At 45.7% G+C, this 18,039-nt stretch overlaps 1 protein-coding gene across 3 annotated transcripts in view; it reads right to left on the reverse strand.

Annotated features, from left to right (window-relative positions):
• TIPIN (TIMELESS interacting protein) overlaps positions 1 to 16,532 on the reverse strand; it is a 35,787-nt gene extending 19,255 nt beyond the window's left edge. Inside the window, exon 1 of one of the 3 annotated variants that reach the window (XM_040414295.1) lies at positions 16,513 to 16,532. The gene's annotated coding sequence lies outside the window, so the exon portion shown is untranslated. Of the gene's footprint in view, positions 1 to 2,449; positions 2,617 to 16,512 lie in introns of those variants that run through there. The other 2 variants (XM_040414293.1, XM_040414294.1) reach the window with 2 other exon arrangements.
• Between the last annotated feature and the right edge of the window lie 1,507 nt (positions 16,533 to 18,039).

An 18,039-nucleotide genomic window follows, 5' to 3' on the forward strand; every position in this document is an offset into this window, starting at 1 on the left:
GGAGTTGGCAGATGCTTTAGTCCAGGTCTGGGAAGAGATCCCTCAGGAGACCGTCCGCCACCTCATCAGGAGCATGCACAGGTGTTGTAGGGAGGTCATACAGGCACGTGGAGGCCACACACACACTACTGAGCCTCATTTTGACTTGTTTTAAGGACATTACATCAAAGTTGGATCAGCCTGCAGTGTGTTTTTCCACTTTAATTTTGAGGGTGACTACAAATCCAGACCTCCATGGGTTGAAAAATTTGATTTCCATTTTTTTATTTTTGTGTGATTTTGTTGTCAGCACATTCAACTATGTAAAGAACAAAAGTATTTCAGAAGAATATTTAATTAATTCAGATCTAGGATGTGTTATTTTTGTGTTCCCTTTATTTTTTTGAGCAGTGTATTTATTAATGATCTTGTAGAAGGCTTGCACAGTAAAATATCAATTTTTGCAGATGACACCAAACTGTGTAAAGTAATTAACACAGAAGAGGACAGTATACTGCTACAGAGGGATCTAGATAGATTGGAGGCTTGGGCAGAGAAGTGGCAGATGAGGTTTAACACTGACAAATGTAAAGTTATGCACATGGGAAGGAATAATGCAAGTCACTAGTACATACTAAATGGTAAAACACTGGGTAACACTGACATGGAAAAGGACCTAGGAATTTTAATAAACAGCAAACTAAGCAGTAAAAAACAGTGTCAGGCAGCTGCTGCCAAGGCCAATAAGATAATGGGTTGCATCAAAAAGGGGCATAGATGCCCGTGATAAGGACATAGTCCTACCACTTTACAAATCGCTAGTCAGACCACACATGGAGTACTGTGTACAGTTCTGGGCTCCTGTGAACAAGGCAGACATAGCAGAGCTGGAGAGGGTTCACAGGAGGGCAACTACAGTACCCTGAAAGATTATCAAAATTAGGGTTATTTACTTTAGAAAAAAAGACGACTGAGGGGAGATCTAATTAAGGGTACTTTCACACTTGCGGCAGGACGGATCCGACAGGCTGTTCACCATGTCGGATCCGTCCTGCAGCTATTTCGCTGTGCCGCCGCTCCGTCCCCATTGACTATAATGGGGACGGGGGCGGAGCTCCGGCGCAGCACGGCGAAAGCCGCCGGACTAAAAAAAAAAACTGACATGCAGTAATTTTAGTCCGGCGGCCTTTCACCGTGCACCGCCCCCATTATAGTCAATGGGGACGGAGAGGCGGTCCGGCGAAATAGCCGCAGGACGGATTCGACATTGTTAACAGCCTGTCGGATCCGTCCTGCCACAAGTGTGAAAGTAGCCTAATATGTATAAATATATCAGGGGTCAGTACAGAGATCTCTCTCATCATCTATTTATCCCCAGGACTGTGACGAGGGGACATCCTCTGGGTCTGGAGGAAAGAAGGTTTGTACACAAACATAGAAGAGGATTCTTTACGGTAAGAGCAGTGAGACTATGGAACTCTCTGCCTGAGGAGGTGGTGATGGTGAGTTCACTAAGAGAGTTCAGGAGGGGCCTGGATGCATTTCTGGAGTGTAATAATATTACAGGCTATAGCTACTAGAGAGGGGTCGTTGATCCAGGGAGTTATTCTGATTGCCTGATTAGGGGACTAAAAAATTCCTTCCCGACTCCAAAGTGGGGAAAATTGGCTTCTACCTCAGTTTTTTTTTTTCCTTCCTCTGGATCAACTTGCAGGATGACAGGCCGAACTGGATGGACAGATGTCTTTTTTCGGCCTTATGTACTATGTTACTATGTAAGAATAGAGGCTCCAGAATGGTTATTACATGGGGAATGCATGTCAGGAGCGGTGACAGGTCACATGCCACACATGTACAATGGGATGCAGTTTGAAGCTCAGGATCACACACACCATATATTTATGGCAGGTTTAGAGGGCGTCCTAATACAAAGAAAAGGCTTGCTTACATGTGTCTGTACACATCTAAGGAAAAATAAAATAGCTGAATGTGGCCTTAGGTCTCCTGCACAAGTACACGCCGCAGTTTTACAATATGCCAGTAAATAATACTCTATGGGACTATACTGTCTGATACAATGACAAGCGACATAAAACAGAGTATGGCGTTGTGGTATCAGATGTGATATAACCTGGATATACACAGGCACCGGCCCAGGACACTTGGACCTGCACTGTGCAGGGGGTCAGCAACCTTTAGCGTCCCAGCTGCTGTGAAACTACAACTCCCAGCATGCACACTGACTCGGCTGCTCTAGTAACTCCCATAGAGGTGAATGGAGCATTCTTGGAATTGTAGTTTCAGAACAGCTGGAGCTTCCTGATGTCTGCTCTACCACCTACCTGGTTCTACCCAGATGCTGGCAGGGGGGTCAATATTACACACAGGCCTTGGGCGTGCTGGGACCATAGCTCTGCACAAACCTGTGACCTCCATTCGTGTACAACCTTCGGCATGCATGTATTCCTACCATAGAAAGCAGGCTGCCATCGCAGACGCTATGCCCACGCACCCAGCCCGTATACCGGGGTACATCACCATCTGTATACCTGTGCCAATCGTGCCCGGCGCAGCTTCCTCCCTACAGTCTACAGCCCCATGCAATAAAGCGCGCCTTCAGGTTAAATGACGTCACGGCAGGTGGGAGGAGCCACGGCTGACGGCCTAGCTTGTTACTAAGCAACGGCTTGGAGAGAAAAACGCGGGAGTTCTGAAACTGAAAACTTTATTGTTCCTGGACGAACACTTACATTTTACAACTACGTGTGTGCGCAGTCTCCAAGTGCAGGTTATAGCATTGGGTAATGCCATCATTAGCATATGCAGCAAAACCCATCATTTGTGGTACTACTACATCACCCATTTTCGACCACTTCGAGTGTAAGACTTTTTTTTTTAGGGGGGGGGGGGTGGCATATAAGAGGTGGGTAAGCTGGACAGTGTTATGAGGGGTAATCTCCTTGTGCGGTATATACAGTTTATGTGCCTTTTCTTTCTAAGTGTAACTTTTGGAGCTATTTTTGGAAACCGGATGAGGAAGGCGCCTTAAAGGGTTTCTATCACTTCATATGACATAATTAGCTGTCAGACACTAGCGATCTGCTAGTGTCTGCTCTGGCCAACCATCCTACTATAATCACTTGTGGGGCAGCGGTTTTGCTAAAAAACTAACTTTTATAAATATGCTAATGAGCCTCTAGGTGCTATGTGGGCGTCATTAGCACCTAGAGGCTCCGTCTACCTTCATACACAGCGGCCGCCCAGCACGTCCCTCCAGCCCGCCCATGTCCTCCTCCGTGTGACGCAGCGGCCGAATTCTCGCGCATGCGCCGTGCGCGGCTGTATTCGGCGCATTAGAGATGTCTGAGCTCGGAGCGGTCAGACATTCAATGCGCATGCGCGGCTGTATTCGGCGCATGCGCGGCTGTATTCGGCGCATGCGCATTGAATGTCTGACCGCTCCGAGCTCAGACATCTCTAATGCGCCGAATACAGCCGCGCACGGCGCATGCGCGAGAATTCGGCCGCTGCGTCACACGGAGGAGGACATGGGCGGGCTGGAGGGACGTGCTGGGCGGCCGCTGTGTATGAAGGTAGACGGAGCCTCTAGGTGCTAATGACGCCCACATAGCACCTAGAGGCTCATTAGCATATTTATAAAAGTTAGTTTTTTAGCAAAACGGCTGCCCCACAAGTGATTATAGTAGGATGGTTGGCCAGAGCAGACACTAGCAGATCGCTAGTGTCTGACAGCTAATTATGTCATATGAAGTGATAGAAACCCTTTAAAGGGGTTGTTCATATCCTCTCTATGACCTTTAGTATAGACCCCATAGATTTTTATAAGGCACCGCTGGGGGGGGGGGGGGGGTTAAAAAACAAACAAACACCTGGACAACCCCTTTAAAGGAGTTATCCCAAGAAAAGCAATTTATTACCTATTTACAGGATAGATGTTAAATGTACAATTGATAGCACCCCAAACTAGGATGGGGGTTCTGCCTCCCCTGCTCTTCCTCATCGCATGGCTGTGGTGAGGAGTAGAGTTAAGTGCAGCGAGCTTCAGATGCTTTATCCAAAGTCGCTTCGTTCAAAACTCCGGAATAATATTGTACAGAGATCCGTCTCCGTACAGTACTAGAATGTATGGGCTCCGATGAGCCGAGGGAAGTTATTTGCGAAGTCGAGCGTGATTTCGTTGAATAACTTTGGTAGAAGTTCAGAGTACCTGTGGATGGATGGGAAATCTCTTTTTTGGTATTACACCTTTGAGGATGTTTCTGGGATTATATAAACCAGCACTTGCGCTCTGATGAGGACCGTGATCCATCAGCTTCACTTGGGATACAGTAAGGATATATTCACACAAGACAGATTTGTTGCAGAACTTTCCATAAGCTCCCCATTCATCATCATAGGAGCTGCAGAAATCCATGTGCTTGCCACCGAAACCACTCCATTCAAATGTGTGGCACCTGCATATTGTCAGTGCGCTGTCCGCATCCACACGTCAGTTTCACGGTCCCGCAAAAGAAAAGAGAATAGAACATATCCTATTCTTCTCCATTTTGCGGACAAGAATAGGCATTTCTATCATAGGATCGGAACGCATACGACCAATATGTTTTGCGGATACGGTTGTGTGCATGAGACCGTACAGAGTGAAATGTAGTTCTTTGTAGTGAGGGAGCCCGTCAGTATTTGATGGCAGCTTCCTAAATAAGTTCTACAATTCACCAATGTTAAAAATTGGAGATCCTGGACATGCTGTGAATAACATAGTATGGGCTCATGCACACAAACGTATTTTTTTTTTCAATTCAGTTCAGTTTTTTTACAGGTCTGTATGGGGAACCATTCACTTCAATGGGTCCGCAAAAAAACGTAAATGACGTGTACATTCCGTTTCCATATGTCTGCATGTCCGTTCCGCAAAAAAATAGAACATCTCCTATTCTTGTCCGTTTTGCGACAAGGACAGGCATTGTTACAATGGTATAAGGACAATAGGCAGGCACTCGCCATCTGACTCAACACAGGCAATCAATTAAAATACGCATTTTATTCTAATATAAATTATTTAAAAAGACCAAAAACATATAGTGAGGATATACAAGACCAATTATCGCCTATTTCGTTCTAGTGTTTGGACCTGAGGTGAGTATATTTAATACCCAATGTTACAACATATAGTGCATTTGCATTAGAAGATACTTCGGTTAAAAAATACGGTACATAACAATTAAAAAAACTTTAGACCTTAAAAAAAAAAAATCATAAAAAACTCGAGACTGTCATGAGAAATAATGTTATGTAGCTGACTGCAATGTCACCCAGACATTAGCAATGTGCTAATGTCAGCAGAACATAACAGTATGCTTTATAACCCCCTGCCTGCCGCCGTTCTCTTAAAATAAAGACTAATGAGCCTCTAAGTGCTATTAGGGTCCATTCACACGTCCGTTGTTTCATTCCTGATCTGTTCCGTTTTTTGCTGAACAGATCTGGACCAGTTCTGTACTCATTCATTTTCAATGGGTCCTGAAAAAAAATCAGACATTGAGCTGTCCGTTTTTTTTCAGGACCCATTGAAAATGAATGGGTCCAGATCTGTTCAGCAAAAAACGGAACAGATCAGGAAAGAAACAACGGACGTGTGAATAAGGCCTTAGGGCGTTGCTTCAGCACCTAGAGGCTCGGTCAACGCACCCTTTGGTACACCCAGGTCCAGTTGATTGACTTTCAAGTTCTCCTCATCATCCCGTAAATTAGTATTCGGCACAGGCGTAGTGAGTGAAGGACGCGCTCCTGCTGCCGGCTTAACTCACTGCGTCTGTGCCGAATACTAAATGGGCGGCGCAGGATTTACGGAACACTGAGGGGAACTCGAAAGTCAATCAACTGGACCTGGGCGTGCCAAAGGGTGCGTAGACCGAGCCTCTAGGTGCTGAAGCAACGCCCTAATAGCACCTAGAGGCTCATTAGCCTTTATTTTAAGAGAACGGCGGCAGGCAGGGGGTTATAAAGCATACTGTTATGTTCTGCTGACATTAGCACATCGCTAATGTCAGTCAGCTACGTAATGTTATTTATCATGACAGAAACCCTTTAACTTATGAAAAAGTCCATAAAAAAAGCAGACATTAGTGTCTTTTTCTGAGATGATTTTCAGTTGATTATATAAAGCAGCTTTGTTATTCTGTATTAACCATTCACATATTCAGTGTTTAAAGGGACACTGACAGGCCAAATCTGCATATATAGTTAGATATATGACATTACAGGTCTTATACAGTCTTTTAAAAGCATATAAGTATCCCCCCTGTCCACCTTATAAAGAGCGAAATATAAAGTTTTATAACCTGCTTCTCCTGTCAGCAATCTGCCCAAGGGGCGGCGTTTCATGTGAAAATGCGCCCAGCCAGCCTTCCCAACTGCCGTTTGAAGCCCCGCCCAGCTCATCAATATTCACTTCGCTGGGCGGCGGCTAGAACTCTCCCCAGTCCCGATCCTGTGCCTGCGCAATTCAATCCTCCGGGCTGCTCTGAACAGTGCATGGCTGAGGCTGCAGCTGCCTCGAAGACGCAGGCTGGTGTGTGTACGCAGGCGCGATCTAAGGGCACGGCGGGGCGCAGGCGCAGAAGATTGGGCATGAACGATGCCCGGAGGATTGAATTGCGCAGGATCGGGACTGGGGAGAGTTCTACCCGCCGCCCAGCAAAGTGAATAATGATGAGCTGGGCGGGGCTTCAAACGGCAGTTGGGAAGGCTGGCTGGGCGCATTTTCACATGAAACGCCGCCCCTTGGGCAGATTGCTGACAGGAGAAGCAGGTTATAAAACTTTATATTTCGCTCTTTATAAGGTGGACAGGGGGGATACTTATATGCTTTTAAAAGACTGTATAAGACCTGTAATGTCATATATCTAACTATATATGCTGTTTTGGCCTGTCAGTGTCCCTTTAAGTTCATATATATCCCGTAATTAGGTGGGTGGTTAAAAGGTTAATAATTCATCCTCAAAGGTAAGTGGTGGGTGGTTAGATGGTTAAAAACTCCCAGAGGTAAGTGAGTAGTTAAATGGTTAAAAGTTCATATCATTACTATGATATATTATCCATATTGTAATATGCATATATTGGCCTGGCTGGCTGCTCTCTATAGGGATGATATTGTTGCAGCCAGATTCCATGTGAGTTAGTTTATTAGTTTGTTACTCACTGTTTGCTGGTATGGCGTCTTCGTTGATTCTGGTGGCGTCCAACTCGGTAATCAGCAACACTCACCCTACTTGTCAACTCTCTTTGGTGTCGGGAGGTGTGGCTGTGTTTGGAGTTGGTATACGGCATAGTGTGCTCCTTGACTCTGGCTGTGCAGTTCATGCACCCGAATCGGCGTCCCATGTGTTGCGCTTCACGGGGGGGGGGGGGGGGGGGGACAGCGGAGCGGTCACCAGAGCCTTCTTCAAAGCCACACTGACACAAGCAATTGCCCCGCTGCTGAAAGAAGTTAAAGAACTCAGGCCAGACATGAGGGCTCTGGGGCATAGGGTGGAATCCCTAGAGGGCAACCAAAATCTCATAACCACACATAGCTCCGCCATAGCGCAAGCGATGGGCGGACAACTTAACTCTCTGAACACTGCTTACCTCCTCATAGAAGATCAGGAGAATCGCAGTAGGAGAAGGAACATCAGACTCAAAGGCCTCCCAGAGTTGGTCACGCCACGTGAGCTACACTCCACCGCCATAGAGCTGTTTTCTGACCTCCTGGGAGAGGAAAGAGCCCAAATCATCACCATTGAAAGAATTCCTAGATTCCTCTGACCCCCACCTAAACAAGGGGAGCCCCCGAGAGACGTTATGTGGCCTCCTCAGCTATAGGGACACTATTGCCATACTACAGGCCGCGAGGAAGAAAAAAAGCCATTACTATGGGAGAGAGACCCAGATCCACCTTTACCAAGATCTTGCACCATCTACCCTGTCTAAACGGAGGGCCCTCACAGACTATCTGTGCAGCCCAAAAATCCTGTAAGTGGCTATTCCCATTTGGACTGACTTTCAACAAAGAAGGGAAATGCTGCACTATTAAAACATAGCCTATCCTGGGGATTGCTCCCTTGTCCATTGATTCCTGGCTACCAGTAGACATTTCTGTACAAAAACTACCTCACCAGGACGACTGGATGACAGTCATCAAACACAAGTCCCCGAGAGGCAAGAGACGCATAGAATGAATCTTTATTACTTAGTGGCACCCAATGTAGATTAGTCCTGGACTCAGAATACACAGGCAAAACCCTCTCCCCAAGAGAACTTCTTCTATTGATCTGCAATGCTTCTCAAACTAGTGCCACAACTGTCCAGCCAATATAAGACCCATTGCAATAGTTTTATGCCCTCTCAAACAAAACAAAATTAAAAAAAAGGGTCAATTTTCCTACCAGGACTTACTGCAATGGCCTCATGATCCAATCAAGACTTCACCTTTTGGCTTCTCTCTCATAAACAAGGCATACCCTAATCCATAAATCTTCCACCATGAATAAACAATCCTATCCTACATTCTACTGCAAGTCCACCTCTTCTTGGTGCCACTCATGGACTTTCTAACACAAAGATCCGACGTGAAAAACATTAAAAACATGTCAAGCAACTTATATGGGCCGTTCTACAAAATCTTATTAGCCTAAGTTTATTTACAATCAAGAGGCCACTCTGTTTACTTAGTTATTCGTTATATAGAATTGAATGTTTATACCTATCCAATAGAGGCATGGGGATGTGTTGCCAGGTCGGGTTAAGATATATACTCCTCCCTCAGTTCCACATTCCCCTTCCAGAATAGATGGACTTCGGCTGTGGGGCCTTTTCCAGCTGCTGTTGCCCATCCTATCTCTCTCTTTGCTAACCATACTCTCTTCACCTGTTTTTGTTTTCTCTGTTATAGTATTTTTTGATGTTTTTGTCCTTGCTACGGGATGGACACCACTCGATACAAATATAATAAGTGATGTCATATCTTTACTATGTCTACCCTAAATATTACTTCCTTTAATGTCAGGGGCTACAACACCCCGCAAAAGGGATCTCCGGTTCTAACTCTTAAAAAAAAAAGTATAAAACAGATATTTGTTTCTTACAGGAAACCCACATAAAGACCAGTAAAATCCCTATCCTTTCTACTACTTACTTCTCACAGTGGTTCCATTCATCGTACAGCTCAGTGTCAAGGGGGGAGGGGGGGGGGTCAGCATTGCCGTTAACAGTACTACAAAAACAGATCCTGATGGTCGCTACCTCTTAAAAGGTAAAACCGGTCATACAATTGTGTCTATGCCCCGAACTCCCACCAACACAAATGGCTCAAAACAACACTGAAAAAATTCCATGAATTTGCAGAAGGACTCAAAATTGTTGGAGGGGACCTAAATGTGGCCCTAAATCCTTCCCTAGACACATCATCGGGCACCTCAGCACAGTCCCAGAAGTCACTAGGTGGAATACAAAAACTACTGAGTGAGTTTCACTTGGTTGACTCCTGGCGCGCACTTAATGCCACAGTCAAAGATTGCACCTTTTTATCATTGGTCCATAAGTCTTTCCAAAGGCTCGACTATGTTTTCATATCAGAAGGAAAGCCCTTCGTGCCTCTTCTATTGAACAAATCGCCATCACCATGCACCAATTTGTACTATTAAAATAGCCCTTCGTGACTTATCAGCAAGAGCATGGCAATGGCGATTGAATGAAACCTTACTGGACAATGAGAAAAATCTCACTGACATAAAACACAAATTAACCCTATATTTTCAAGATAACAAACCATCAGAGACTTCTCATACTATTGTATGGGAAGCACATAAAGCCTCCATAATAGAGTCAAAAGAGACCGACAAAAGACACTCAGCTCTCTACTAGGTCAAATAGCTACCATCGAATCACAACAAAAAAGATCCAAGGTAATAAATGACTTAAATGAATTACTGTCCCTTAGAAGACAACTGAAAGACCACTTGAACATTAAAGGGGTTCTCCGGCCTAAAACTTTTTTTTTGATAAAAAGAACTAACCTGTGGAGGAAAGAGTATTACTAATATACTTACCTTCCACAGTGCAGCTGTTCTTGCGATCTGGATCTTGGTCACATGGTCCACCTAGCCATCTTTTCTCTTCTTCCGGATGAAGTCCGTCTTCCGGTCCTCTCTTCCTTTCTCCAGCAGGAGACGGTTCATCACTAATGACGTCACTGCCTCTTGCTGGAGAAAGCTCCGTCCGGCTGTCTACACAGCGCACTAGGCTGAATGCTAGTGCGCATGCGCAGTACCGTCGTCTGTATCGTACAGGCTTCTATGTGAAGCCTGTATTGACTCCTGCACAGCGCGATGCAAGCGCTGTGCAGGAGTGACAGCATAGCGATCAGCCACAGAGGCTGATCGCTATGCTGTGCATGTCACAGGGGGCACAGGATGCAACAAGGGGGGCACTGTGGAGGTTACTGTTATTGGTGCACTGTGGAGGTCGCTGTTATGGAGGCACTGTGGATGGCACTGTTATGGCGGTACTGTGGATGGCACTGTTATGCGGGATCTGCGTATGATACACTGTTATGGGGAATGTGTGTATGACACAATGTTATGGGGGATCTGCGTATGATACACTGTTATGGGGGATCTGCGTATGATACACTGTTATGGGGGATCTGCGTATGATACACTGTTATGGGGGATCTGCGTATGATACACTGTTATGGGGGATCTGCGTATGATACACTGTTATGGGGGATCTGCGTATGATACACTGTTATGGGGGATCTGCATATGACACACTGTTATGGGGGATCTGCATATGACACACTGTTATGGGGGATCTGCATATGACACACTGTTATGGGGGATCTGCATATGACACACTGTTATGGGGGATCTGCGTATGACACACTTATGGGGGATCTGCGGATGACAATGTTATGGGGGACCTATGGATGACACTGTTATGGAAGCACTGTGGATGACACCAGTGGCGTAACTACTAGGGAAGCGGCTGCTTCGGGGCCTGGGCTGACACACACACTGTGTGTACATAATTTTACATTTTCAGGCCGCCCCCACCCCCGAAGACAACCCCTCCAAACCCCCTCCCCTTTACATTTGGTGCGGTCACATAGGGTCCAGGCCCGCCCACCCCTCCCATCCATCCTACATCCCCATTCATTAACACAGAGCCCGCTTCGGCGGGCATCTGACCGCCTCCATCCATGATTATCGGCTGAGCTGCCTCTTCTGCCTGCATAGCATGACACCTGCCAGAGAACAAGTCGGCAGCGCGCTATGCAAATGAATCTCTTCAGGCAGCACAGTGGCAGCCCGCCCACCAAATGAAGTCCTCTTCAAGGGGCGTGGAGGGTGGGAGAAGCAGCGCATCATGGCAGAGGGCAAAGGGAGGCACAACAAGCATGCACAGCACTCATTTTTTCAGGTATGTGCCTGGGCCCCCCTTGCCTGCTGCTGCACTAGTACACAGTGGTTCTGGGGCCTCTGAGCATGAGGAAAGAGGAGGGCAGGGCAGAGTCAAAGTAGTTAACCCTTTCCTCCTCTCCCAGTCTGTCAAGTTCACAGACTGTGAGAGGAGAGGAGGTAAGGCCAGGTACAGCAGCAGGCAAAGTTCTGAGTGTGCAGCCATGGCAGGCTGCAGCATGTAGCTGCCACAGGCTGCCATCCCAGACCCACCACCCTCCTCTATAATAAAATGCATGCATCTGCTTCTGTTATAGTACAGGAGGCTGGCAGATGCTGTTATCGCCACCTGGCAGCTGCATGCTGAAGCCTTCAGCATGTAGCTGCCAGCTAGCCAGATCGCAACCTCTGCCCACGCTTCCTCTGCCAGCCCCCTGTACTATAGCATGCGGTACGTGGCAGCCTCCCCTCTCTGCTTGCTGTTGCGCCATCTACTAGTGCTTATTATGGCACTCTTTTAAGTTACATATACACAAATGTGATGCCAGGATGGTTCTAGGCTGGCATCTGGTGCAGGCATATGTGTGCCATAATAAGCACTAGTACATGGCAGAGCAGAGGAGGCAGAGAGGGGAGGCTGCCACGTACCGCATGCTATAGTACAAGAGGCTGGCAAAAAAAAGCATTAATGTGGGGGATTCAGTCAGCACAACCCTGTATGCAGGTGCACATCGCTATGGCAAAATACACATACAAACGCAAAAACACTAATGCAATAGCACTCTGCAACCAGCACTCCGCCCTGCCTCCATGCTGGATGTTGAATGAGGCATTGGTGTACATTTTGGCCAAAGTGTAATAAGCCACTCACCACGTCAAGGTCGCCTCTGTGAGTGGTCCCTCTATGAGTGGTAAAAATGGTGATACAAAGACAAATAGGTTTTTTCAAAGGTTTTATTTTAAGTAAGGGTCCATTCACACGTCCGCATCCGTTCCACAATTTTGCAGAACAGGTGCGGACCCATTCATTTCAATAGGGCTGCAAAAGATGCGGACAGCACACAGTGTGCTGTCCACATCCGTAGTTCCGTTCCGCGGCCCCCGCGAAATAGGATGGAACATGTCCTATTCTTGTCTGCAATTGCAGTCAAGAATAGGCATTTCTATCATAGGGAACTATCAAAATGCGGAACGCACACAGCTGGTATCCGTGTTTTGTGGACCGCAAAACACTTGCGGACGTCTGAATGGACCGTAAGGGAGGGGGGCCCTGTAAAAAATTTGTAAGTTCTAGTTACGCCCCCAGGATGACACTGTTATGGGGGATCTGCGGACGTCACTGTTATGGGGGATCTGCGGACGTCACTGTTATGGGGGATCTGCGGACGTCACTGTTATGGGGGATCTGCGGATGTCACTGTTATGGGGGATCTGCGGACGTCACTGTTATGGGTGCTGAGTATAAGTGATAGGGCTCGTGCACAGGACCGTATCTGTTTTGCGGTCTGCAGGTCGCAGATCCACTAAATGTGGTTTCTGTCCGTGTGCGATTCACATTTTTTTGCAGTCCCATTGAGTTCTATGGGTTTTAGATCTGCATTATGAGGACCAGAATAGGACATGTTTTATCCTTCACAGAACTGACATACGGATGTGGAAAGCACAGGGACGTCAGTGTGTTTTCTACATCCGTATGTCAGTTCCAGTAAAGACAGAACATGTCCTATTCTGGTCCTCAAAATGAGCACCTCAAATCCATTGAACTCAATGAGACGGCAAAAAATGTGGATCACAAAATGGATACGGTCGTGTGCATAAGGGTTTAGATACACAGCTCAGCAGGCAGGATCGTACAAAATGGGATTAGATACACATTTTAGCAATGTCAGTGATGGGATTAGATACACCGCTCTGCAGGCTGTATCACACAGGATAGGATTAGATACAGATGTAATTGGATATGATGGGCCAGATTTATCATTACTCTGACAGCTCACTCCACTTTCATATATGGCTAAAGTCAGTTTTAGCCATGTCAGATTTATGATCGGCCCTTTAAGATTGTAATAAATGTGGTTTGACGGTAGCAGTTTATCCGTCAGTAAGCAGCTTTAAAAAAGTCGCACATCTTTACAAAAAAGTCGCACGTTTTACGAAAAAGTCGCATGTTCTCTTAAAAAGTCTCATAAGATAAGCATGGTCCTCACTGGAGTGAAATTGCGCATTTTTTTGGGACTTTTTAAATAGTCCCAATAGTAAATCTGTCTAGAGATTCATTTACATAAGTAAACACGCCCACTTTCAGAAAGCTGGCGAGCATAGTGCAGAGCAGTAAAAAGTTGCAAATTTGTGCGCAGTTTTAGCGTTTGCGCATTTTTTTGCGACTTTTTCACTCCATTATTCTGACTTGAGCTAATGATAAATCTGGCCCGATGTGTTTATCACACTCTGGAGATGGTGAGGGCAGAGTCTGTAGATTGTCAGTGATGGGATTAGATACATAGCTCAGCAGGCTGTATCACACAGGATAGGATTAGATACACATGTGAGGGCAGAGCCTGTGGACGGTCAGTGATGGGATTTAGACACTGGGTGAGACAGGAAGATGGACACAGGAGTTGTAGTGGGTGTGGCAGCTTCATGCAGAGTAGAGTGGGGGGCGTTGCCAGCCTGTGACTCGTCACTGTGCAGTGCAGCCAGGCTGCCCAGGAGAACACTACCTGTCCCTGCACCAGCCACTGGCTGCCTTGCTTTCATTCAGAGGCTGCAAATGAAAAGGAAGTTTCAGCATGGGATCAAGCACTGTGCTCCGTCCATACCCGCCCACTCCAGGCACTGAGAGCCCAGGAATCCCGAGCGCATGCGCGATCAGCCAGCATCATGGGAAATGTAGTTTACAGCCGGACAGAAAGATGCTGCGGTCTGTACCGTTATCAACCTGGGTATAAAATACTGTGGTCGTTTTATTAATCGCAAGTGAGTGAATAGAAATACTGTATGTAGGGAACATTGTCCATTCCATAATGTGACTCCTCCCGCTCTGAATCTAACACTTCTAACTACAGTTCTAGTAGCAATAATACAACAAGAAAATGAACCCTCAAGCGTTAACGCAGCGTTTTGCTTCATCCAGAGCCTCCTGTTGTCACATACCGCCAGAACTGAACACACGGATGAGAAACCTTAGCAAGGTGTAATCCCTCCTCCCCGCCACACATGGCGCTGTGACTCCCAGTACGGTGCTGTCTTAGGACGTCAGTCTGTAACGGATACTCTGCAGCACAGGAGCGTACACAGCAGTGCTGGATGAAAGCCTTTATTTTCTTAAAGAGGCAGAGCAGCGGAGGGTCTAGGCGCAAATGGCGACAAGACTACAAAGTCTTAACGCCATTTTGGAATTCTAAGTCACATTGGCGACCATTTTGGTCGCCATCTGGAGGTCCAGCCTGTGATTCATCACTGTGCAGTGCAGACAGGGTTGTGTAGCAATAAAGTTATGTATTCAACAAAACAAGAAGGGAAGAAAGTAAACAGATCTGCCAGGATATTCTGATGTCTTCCAGGGGGGAAGGAAAGCTCAGACTTGAAAAACAGGTATTGGGGGCATATGTATGCATGGTGAGGGGTGTTAGGAGCATATAAATATAATTTTGATTTTGGGACAGGACAACCTCTAAGTGTGCAAAAGCCTACCAGTATGCTAAATTCAAACACTATGCTCACGGGGATAGAGGTAACAAATTAATGACCCACCTTCTGAAAAAACGCAAGGACAATTTATTAACCAGATCAGAAACATGAAAGGCCAAATACTCCACAGAAGACATAGCTAATGAATTTGGCTCCTTTTACACAAAATTATATAATCTAACCCCATAAAATACCCTCACACAGAACAATATTCCACCATCTCAAGACCCAATTAAGATAGACGAATTCCTCTCTGCCTTAAACCTAACCACTTTATCCAATGATGAGGCTACCTCCCTCCTAACCGCTATTACCCAACAAGAAAAAATAAATGTAATCAAATCCATGCCCCTAGGAAAAGCCCCAGGTCCAGATGGCATACCGGTTGGTTATTACAAAAAACTCCTCCCAACACTCTCCCCACATCTGACTGGTGCCAAGCTCTGGCCAAAAGAGAACACTTACCAAAACAAGCATTAGAAGCCACTATCACTATTCTACATAAGGAGGGGAAAGACGAGAAAGATTGTGGTAACTATAGGCCAATATCTCTCCTCAACATCTACATTAAGATATGGGCGAAACTTCTAGCCAACAGATTAAGTGCCCTCACCCCCAAACTTCTACATCCAGACCAAGCAGGATTTGTGAGAAATAGAGAAGGCAACTTCCACTCGTGTAGAATACTGAATGCAATCAAATACACCACCCAGAAAAAATGTACCGTTGATCCTTTTAGGTACAGACGCAGAAAAGGCCTTTGATAGGGTTAACTGGCTATTCATGAAATGCACCTTATCTAGACTTGGGATACCAGATTCATTTATCAACTCTATCATGTCACTTTACACATATCCTAGTGCCAAAGTGAGGGTAAATGGCACCCTTTCCAAACCCTTCAACATTCGGAACGGTACCCGACAAGGCTGCCCCCTATCCCCTTATCTATTCATTTTAGTAATTGAAACACTATTACAAGCACTTAGAGATACAATAGCAATTCAGGGTCTCAAAATAGGAAAAACAGAACATAAATGTGCCGCATTCGCAGACTACCTACTCTTACTAGTCACCAACCCTCTCCAGGCCTTCCCACACATATTATCCCTTTTTGAACAGTTTGGCACCCTATCCAATTTTTTTATTAATTTAAATAAATCTGAAGCACTTAATGTTACCTACCCAGAAAAAAATAATACAACTCTTAACAAAAAGCCAAACAAATTATATACAAGCAATTGCTCCCCTCTCCTGAATAAAGTTAAACAATTATTGTCCTCCTTATTCCTACCCTATGTATCCTGGATGGGACGTAAAAATCTCCTACAAACATACATCCTACCAATATTCCTATACTTAATGCAGATGATTCCCAGTCACTTACCACGCTATTTCTTCCAACAAGTAAAAGCACTATTTGCCTCCTTTTTGTGGAAGGGGAAAGAGACCCAGGATCGCTTATAAGCCCCTCATCAGAACCCGGCCCAATGGCGGCTTTGGTTTACCAGATCTGCTTACTTATTACAAAGCCATCCAACTAAAGAGATGGCTACAATTCTGCATCCCAGCATACAGGCCTTTGGGAGTGGACATCGAAATGGCATTGCTGACAGACATACACCTGGCAAGCTTGTGGGGTTTGCAGAATGCCTCAAATCCTCATGATACTCCAGAAGGGCTAACTAAGGGAATTATCCTTAATATCCGCTCTCTCCAGACAAATATTCCTCTCTTCTCTACTATACCCCCATTCTATGCCATCTGCACTCATTCCATTTCTACTGGACCCCAAAACTCAAGATACACCTCACTTTTGGTCTCTTATCAAAAATATTTCAGTCAGCCAGCTTTTTCAAGGAGTGTCTGTTGAATCTGATATTAAACAGGCCTTCACCCAAGTGGTCAAAAAGTGCAACTTCTTGGATGCACAAGAATTTAAACGCTCTTGCTCTCCTTTAATCTCTAAATACCAAACTACAGTAAGAAGTGGCCAAAGGAGGAAAAAGGCGCTCATAGGGTGAGTAGGTTCAGAACAAGCTTCCAAATACAGGAAGAGTGGTACTGCTCACCTGTTGTTGTTGCACCTAATGTTCGGTGCAACTATACTGGAGGCGAGTAGGAGTGGTTTAGGTGTTGTTGGTTGGTGCTGCCGGTTACGTCCGTGTTCACCTTTGGCGGGGGCCAAGCCGCCGTCCGGGTCAGTGTATGAAGTATGTATCCACTGCACTCTGGGGTCGAGTGGAGGGTGGACCATAGGCGCAAAAAACACAACCAGAGTTTGTTTCAAACCAATAGTTTTTTTTAATTGTTTTTGTTATCGTGACAACGCGTTTCGGGGTGCTGATGGAAATTGTGCTGCTTCCAGCTTCTGGCACGTGCGGCGTCCAGATGCTGTGTGCCAGAAGCTGGAAGCAGCGCAATTTCCATCAGCAGCATTTTCACAGACTTGAAAAAGGGGTCCACAGTACCCCGAAACGCGTTGTCACGATAACAAAAACAATTAAAAAAACCTATTGGTTTGAAACAAACTCTGGTTGTGTTTTGCGCCTATGGTCCACCCTCTACTCGACCCCAGAGTCCAGTGGATACATACTTCATACTCTAAATACCAAACTAAAAGCAACAGGTATGGGGGGGCACACTACAAAAGGGAACACCAGGCAGTATACTAATAATACACTTTATTGTGTTAAAATAATTAAGAACATACCCCTAAAATATACATAAAATATAGACCATGTACAAATCTAAGCAATGCACACAAGGTAATACCGCAAAATATAGCCGTGAAGCGGCTGGTGGTAAGTAGTTGCAATCTTATATTGATATCCACAATCACTGTATGAGCCAGCAAATGTCCAGATATGGTGGATTGATGCTAGACAGTTTCTTATTGATGACCCCCAAAAAT

The sequence above is a fragment of the Bufo bufo genome, chromosome 1, assembly GCF_905171765.1.
Source record: "Bufo bufo chromosome 1, aBufBuf1.1, whole genome shotgun sequence".
In the NCBI taxonomy this organism is placed as follows: domain Eukaryota; kingdom Metazoa; phylum Chordata; class Amphibia; order Anura; family Bufonidae; genus Bufo; species Bufo bufo.